The sequence below is a fragment of the Trichosurus vulpecula genome, chromosome 5, assembly GCF_011100635.1.
Source record: "Trichosurus vulpecula isolate mTriVul1 chromosome 5, mTriVul1.pri, whole genome shotgun sequence".
NCBI lineage: Eukaryota > Metazoa > Chordata > Mammalia > Diprotodontia > Phalangeridae > Trichosurus > Trichosurus vulpecula.
In genome coordinates, this window is record NC_050577.1 from 95,650,104 (window position 1) to 95,658,250 (window position 8,147).

Sequence of the window (8,147 nt, forward strand, 5' to 3'; positions counted from 1 at the left end):
TAAAAAAGTGGGGACAATAGAAAGGAGGGCAGATAGGGGGAAAATGTAATCAAAAACAAATACCTTTGAAAAAGGACAGGGTCAAGGAAGAAAACTGAAAAAGGGGGACAGGATAGGAGGGAGGGAAATATAGTTAGTCTTTCACAACATGACTATTTATGGGAGTGTTTTGCATAATGATACATGTGTGGCCTGTGTTGAATTGCTTGCCTGCTTAGGGAGAGTGGGTGGGGAGGGAGGAGAAGAGAGAATTTGGAAATCAAAGTTTTAAAAGCAGATGCTCAAAAAAAAAAAAAGGTTGCTTTTGCATGCGACAGGAAAATAAGATACACAGACAATGGGGCATAAAAATCTATCTTTCCCTACAAGAAAGTAAGAGGAAAAGGGATGGGGGGAGGGGAAGGGGGTGATAGAAGGGAGGGCTGACTGGGGAATGGGGCATTCAGAATATATGCCATCTTGGAGTCGGGGGAGGGTAGAAATGGGGAGAAAATTTGTAACTCAAAATCTTGTGGAAATCAATGCTGAAAACTAAAAAAATCTAATAAAGAAAATGATCACAATAATAATCATATTTCTATAGTCTATGTGAATTTTGATTGTGTAGTCAGCATTTTTACCCTATAAATATCCATCTCGTTTTCTCTGAAGTTGCTGGTTACTCTTGATACTTAGCCCATTTCATGAGAGGCATCAATCTCAATAAATGCTTATACTTGGATTAGAGGTAGACTTACTCTTAATTCTTTGAGATGGTTCCACCACAACATATCATGAAACTGCAATACTTTTTGGCCCTAGGTGGGCAGAGACTAACTGCTTCTTTGGCCCAGGCAAAAAGGAAGCCTAAGGAATCTGAGTCAATGCCAACAAGGTGTGGTCAGCTTCCCCTCCAGGCAGACACCTCTGAGGCTTGATAATTAATTGAACAGTAATAATCACAAAGCACAATCGCTAATATCTTTACCATAGCCAATACCTATATTAGATTCAAGAAAACCCTCCCACAGATCCATCCCAAAAGGTGGATGGACCTAATTCCTTCTATCTCTCCATAACTTTGTCTATTGGTTTTCAAATCAGGCTACAAATTTTCACTTTCGATTCCTTCTACTTAAAACAAAATCAATTTTTTTCACACCCTCTCATCTTGCTCAAACCACCTGAAGCTGGCACAAGGATGGCCAGAACAACAATTTGCAGGATGGGGGAGAGAAAGGCTTAGAGCACATGGGCCCACTGTTGCCTACCTGCATCTTTCTCCAAATCACACACACACACATACACACACACACACACACACACACACACACACACACACACACACATTTATTTTCCCACATTCCATATTTTCACTCAAGCTTGTATTTCTCTCTCTCCTAATCTTTCAAACTCAAGCTGCTTCCACTTTTCTTTACGTTTCAAACAAATTTTTAAAAATCCTATTCACCCCAATTTTGTCCTGCACTTTTTAGAACCCTGGGGGAGTTAACACCCAATCATCTATAAATCAAACCCTCTCAGCCTTTTATTCTAGGCTGCCTGTTTAAGATTTTTTTTTACTAATTTTCCATTAACTTCTAGCAGTGTCTCTCTGCTTTTGCCCATAGACCTTAGTGCCAAAGAGTATAATAAATTCTAACCTATCTTAAGCATTAAATTAGGAGTGATGCATTTCACTTTTCTCGTTTCTAAAGACAACCAGAATGAATTCAATTACCTTTCAGTTGTGTCCCAGTACACAAAAATTTTTCTCTTTTAGGTGAGGTAGGAAATGGTTAAATGCAATCAACCTGCCTCTCTTTGATATGAGGGAAAATGATTCCCCCCACCCCCTTTCTTTCTTATCTCTCTCTTCACATGCAAAACTTGGCCAGAGTTGGAATGTAGAGAGAAAGAGAATTTTTGTTCTTCCCAACAACTTCCCAAATGTTTCCAAACCTTTTCCTCGCACTGTTCATGCAAATAGATTATACCTTCCTTCCTACCCACTCTCCTCTCTTTCCTACATGCTTAAACTTTCTTGCCTTTTCTTCTATCTACTCATCCCTCTGGTGGACTTTCATTAAAGCCCCTTTATAACTGTACGTACATTATTTCTTTCTAAGTCTGACCTGACACTTCTCTTACCCTTTTTGACTTGCCTTTACCCATCATGTAACAGAAAGAGGGAGAGAGAAAGAGATAGCAGAGTTCCAAGGAATGTCCAGCTACAGCCCTTTCTACTCTTGTTGGTTGGCTGCATTTTAAATCTTACTGGTTGTCAGATTATACACAAACACTCACTCCACACAGAGACACACAGAGAACAGATGCAGTCAGAGCAATAGAGAATAAAAGTTTTTAGGAAATAAACCACGTTAGGATAAAGATTTGACCAGTCGAAACTCAGACTTTTCACATGCCAATTTACTCTGACTTCTAGTGAATTTACAAAGCATATCCTTTCCAACCCACCAGCACCACTGACATGCTGGGATATTCCCACATATCCTCCCAAGGCACTATTTCTTTGAAGGCATGTTTCCTGGAGAATTCCCTTTCCCCTTTTCTGGCCCTTACTTTTCTGGTTTCCCATCCTATTTCTCCTCTCCTAGAGTTCCTTATAAATGTCCTATTTAATAATCATCTATTCCTGACAAGTTTCCCTGTGCTCATCCTTTCTATATTCCCTTGTGCATGTCTTCCATACTGCCATCATCCTAGAGCACCCAGCTATTTACTCAGCCCCAGACTCTGTAGGACACCACCCCCACTGACAAGGCAATACTTAGTTTTCTTACCGTGCCCCGTATACGAGCTTATGCAGTGACCATGGTTTCTGTGCCCAATTTACACTTGTCTGTTCACCCCTTCTTTTCAGTTAGCCTTGGGTTTCTGCAGTCAAGCAGAGGGAGCATTCACCCCCAATACACGAGGCCATTAAGGGCGTGCTTCCTCCTTGGCCTTTGAAGATAAACACTCTCCTTGCTCCAATGCCTATAAATTGTCCTGGCTAATGCACCAAAACTGTGAGAAATGACTTATTCAGGCTCAGGAGGGGTGAAGATTAAAAAGAAAAAGTTTTATCAACAGACTGCAGTGGCAGGTGCCTCATAAGATAGACACACAGCTCTACAGAAACAAAAATAAACCTAAATACCTATACTCCACCGCAGAGTCCCTTTCCTGTCTCCCCACCGGCTGGGTAACACAAGGTTACAGCTTTCCAATGTGCCCACTACATAGTCCCCATTAACATGTTTTCCCCCTCCCCCTACATACATTGTATGACCATTAAAATGAACCGTGAGTCCTCCCAGAGGAGAAGTTAATATTCGTGAGTTTATCATGCATGAGCATTCTAAGCAAGACTTAATCTTTACTTAGCTGACTTCTAACTTCAAAACAAAATAAAAACCAGTTGGATCTTTACTTTGCCTGTTATCTGTGAGACATAACTACTTCCTTATGTCTCCCATTCTGCTGATGGTTATAGCTCTCAATTCCCCTTCTTCTGCTAGAGGATAACCTAGTACTAACTTATGTTGATAGTGTCTTCAATTTATTTTCATGCATTTGCTGCATGTCAAAAGACTTCCTGGGATGTATGAATTCCCTAGATTTCACAAGTCATATATTACATAATTTCTGTGGAAACAAAAGTTTTAATCATTACTGGCAAGCGGAATCACCATGAAACAATTCTAAGACCTATAGGAAACTGCTCTAAGACACACACACACACACACACACACACACACACACACACACACACACACTGTTGTTTCCTGAAATATCACTGGTCATATCTGCTCTGAAAACTCTGCTTGTCTCCTTTTAATAAGGAATAAACTTGTGAAGTTTCTCAAACTAGTACTTGTTTCCTCCTTGCCTTATAAAGCAAATTAAAAGTTTCTAGGAAAGCTCAATTTGAATGCTTAAAAGGTACAGCAGCAACATTCAAAGAACTTTGAGAAAATAAATCTAAAGCAAGATATGCCTAATATTTTCCCTAAAATTATCCTGTCCCGTTACAAATAAAATCTCATAAAATATTTTGGCAGATACACACAAAAATTGAACAATTTAACTTATGAATGTTTCAGCTTCCTATAATATTCTTTAGTTTCAAAATGAAGTAGCTGGGACTTTTAAATTACATAATAGTATGTTGCTGAGTTTCTACCCAATTTGAACGCATGTTACTGCTGATCAGAAAGTGAAGCCCATTTTACCTTTCTTAATGTAAACTGACAAATCAGATAAACATTTATAGTTACAGTCGACCTTGCTTTTGTCTTGTCTTTAAGGCACTGTTCTTTGTTTTCCCAATGGTAAGGTGCTTTTAAACAATGGACAAAAATGTGCTATGTATTTATAGTTTGTACCTTTCGCATTAAATCTGGAATGCAAGTTCCTGTATGGCATCTTATTGTTAATGTAGAAAAAAAAAACAGGTTTGTCAAGCACTACATTCTGCTTCATTCAAGGATACATTCAGGGATATACAGTAAGAGTATCATTTTCCCACAAATTAACTCCACTTTTGGACTAATAGTCAAAAATCCACCAACTGATCATCTGGAACGTTCTTCTCACAATTAATCTATTAGCTTACATCCTGGGATGTAAAATGGGAAATGGGAAAATGGGAATAATGCAGCTTTTAGGCTTTAAAATGACCAAATTTTTCACTGCTGGTAGTTATGAAACTGTCAGCTCAGGACAGTGAGTCCACCAAATTAAAAAAAAAAATTATGTCAGGCATGTCATGGGTAAGAGGGGAAAAAAATCTCACAACAGCAGCCACTTAAAATAAAAGACAGCTACCCACAAGGATTCATGCAGAATATTTTAAGTATTCCTATTGAGTACAAGTGATTGAACTTCTTTTTCTTCAAGGACGATGCTCCAAAACGCCCTATATGAATCCTTTGGAGAGTTAAAGATTTTGAAACACTGTCTTCCATGTAGGACATGTCAAAAGGTAATATTTTGGTTTCAATAAACTACACAAATAAACTACTAGTCCATGTTATGATGTTGCGTCTTAAAGAGTATGGTAGTTTTGTTCTTTGGACTTGCAAAATTTAAAGAGAAAGAAAACTACAGTCTGCACACTCAGCAAGAGAATAATTCCTCCAATGAAACAAGCTGTATCAAAAGCAGATTTTCTGGGGAGGGGGGGGGTGGAACCAAGATGGTGGCTGGAAAACAGGGACTCGCTTAAGCTCTCCCCAATAATCCCTCCAAACACCTGTTAAAATGGCTCTGCACAAATTCTAGAGCTACAGAACCCACAAAATAACAAAGGGAAGCAGGTCTCCAGCCCAGGACAGCCTGGATGGTCACTGGGAAGGGTCTATCGCACCATGCTGGGAACGGAGTGCAGCCTAGCATGGGCCACACCAGGACAGACCAGACTGGGAGCTGGGCAGAGCAAGTATCAGGGCCATGAATTACTGGGCTGTGGCAGTTACAAAACTTCTCAACCCACGAATGCCAAAGACTATGGAGCAGGACAGTGGGAAAACTGCAAGATCTGGGTGAGAGAAGTGCAAGGTCTGGCCTCAGCCCTGGGGCAGGAGGAGGTGGCACAGCAGCAGCAGCAGGAAGCTCCAGCTGCAGCTCCTTCCAGTGCTCCAGCTGTGGCTGCTTCCAGAGTCTCTGGCCCACGTGGTGGGAGGAATCAAGTGACAGATCAGAGCAGGAGTGCAGGGATTGCTTTGCTGGTGCACAGGCAGGGTTCTCTTGGTTTGTGCTGCTTGGATTGGCATTGTGGTCCCAGATGGTAATTCTTGGGGGAGGAGGAGCACTGGTGTAGCAGAGCTTGTGGTGGCTTAGAAGCAGCTCTGAAAACAGTGGTGCAAGGCCCCTGAAGCTTGGGACAAAGCACTCTCCACTCCGAAGGCAGTCATAACCTGACCAAAAGCTCCAGGGTCAAGTAGTTGGCTAGAAACATGAACAGGCAGTGCAAAACAACTCAGGCTATCGAATCTTTTTTAGTGACAAAGAAGATCAAAACATACAGCCAGAAGAAGGCAACAAAGTGAAAGAGCCTACATCAAAAGCCTCCAAGAAAGATATGAATTGGCCTCAGGCCATGGAAAAGTTCAAAAAGGATGTGGAAAATCAAGTAAGAGAAGTAGAGGAAAAATTGGGAAGAGAAATGAGAGTGATGCAAGAAAATCATGAAAAACAAGTCAACAATTTGCTAAAGGAGATCCAAAAAAATATTGAAGAAAATAACACCTTAAAAATAGACTAACCCAAATGGTGAAAGAGCTCCAAAAAGCCTACACATTCAGAAGGACAATTCCTCCAATGAAACCGGCAGCATCAAAAGTAGATTTTCTTGTAGAAGGGGTGGGAAGCACAGTTGTGTTTGGTGCATCTGATATGAGAACTCTGGTGACAGCTGGGATGGTTGAGACTGTAGCTGAAGGCTGGACTGTACAGGGTGTCCCTAAAGTCTGGACACAGGAAAAAATGCATATTTTCAAGAAATGAAATGAATGAAATTTTCAACAACATTTTATTTAATTGCAATATTAACAGACCTTAGCCCCTTTGACTTCTTTTTCTGGGGTATGCTAAAGGAGAAGGTGTACTGAATGAAAATGACAGATGCAGCACACTTGATTGAACACATAAAGAGTGAATGTGCTAAATTTATTTTTAAAGTTTGGAATTTTATTGAGAAATTGTATTGTTGACTTAGGGAGGATGGAATAAATTTTAATGACCTCGTAAATCCCTTCATAGCCCCCCAAAAGTTATAAATTTTGGTGATTGATAAAATGATATGGTTAACAGTGAGAGATATCAAATTCTAGGTCTGGTTGCATAGTAATATTGTGTTGTCTTCAATCATAGAAATGGACAAGAAAAAATACATTAAACAGGTTACTTTGGAACAGCTTTAATACCCAATACATTTTAAAACACTGATGATCCTCTACAATTCTACTACTCTGCTAAAAGATGACATTTTTCTTTCAAAGAATTGGAAATCTTATCCAAACTATTACTTCATCTATTAAATATCTCTTTGCCATACTGAAGAGTAGATATTATTATTCCCATGTCTAGTAAATGTGCTAAAATTGACAGCAATGTGGAGTTATTGCATCGAGTTCACATGAATCTTGCAAAGCACATCAACCTTTGCATCACAAATGATGGAAATCATATTGAAGATGTTATTTGTTAATATTGCAATTAAATAAAATGTTGTTGAAAATTTCATTCATTTCATTTCTTGCAAATATGCATTTTTGCCTATGTGCCCAGACTTTAGGAACACCCTGTAGAATTGGTTGGAGACGGACTGGCAGTAGGTCCCACTAAACAGTTGCTTGCACTGGTAATAACAGTACAATCTGGAGTTGCTCCATTTTCTGGACAGTAGCCACCACCTGCATTACAACTGTCCAAAAGCATGTGGCAGCTTTGCTCTGAACACAAGAACTGCAAGTTAGTGTGCTTTCCGCTTTCCGGTGCCTGAGCCCACGTCGTGCCGGGCTTCGTCTTGGGCTCAGGAGCGGGCTTCGTGGTGTGCGGCATCGACAAGGTCTCCTGGAAGTTGGCCGTAGGTGCTGGTGTTTCAGCCCCACTCAGCACGCACAGGAGGCAGGCGGCGCTGCTCAGGGCAATGGACAGGAGGGCTCCAGCATTGCATTCACTGTGCTGGTGAGACTGATGGCCCGGAAGAAGCTCTATGCCCCTGAGACACTGCCCCAGAGACTCCACTTCCCCAGACACTCTATTTTTCAAGGCTTTATGCCCCAGCATACTTTTTTTTTTCCTCCACTGAGATGTAGGTTTGAGATGGCCTTCATGGATCAAATAGGCCAGTCCCACAAGTAGGGACTTTCATCGATGATTTTTTTTGCAGGATCTCTGAGAAGGTCTTTGCTGCTTCAATATCTGCACTAACAACCTCTCCTGACAGCTACACGTTATGAAATCCTGCATGATTTTAAAATCGGAAGGCAGATTTTTTTTTCAAAATACCTGAAATAAAATCAATGCAAATTTACACCATGTGAGAACTGTCTGTACTTCTAAAACCAGCGGTATAAAATAGGCATTCACAATTCCAGATGGGAAGGTCTCTTCTGTTTTGCTGTGTATATTGAAATGCTCTTCTTGGTGCTTGAGTT

General features: G+C 40.5%; 1 pseudogene; it reads right to left on the reverse strand.

Moving 5' to 3' along the window:
* Window positions 1–5,032: 5,032 nt before the first annotated feature.
* LOC118850949 lies at window positions 5,033–7,776 on the reverse strand (annotated as a pseudogene).
* Between the last annotated feature and the right edge of the window lie 371 nt (window positions 7,777–8,147).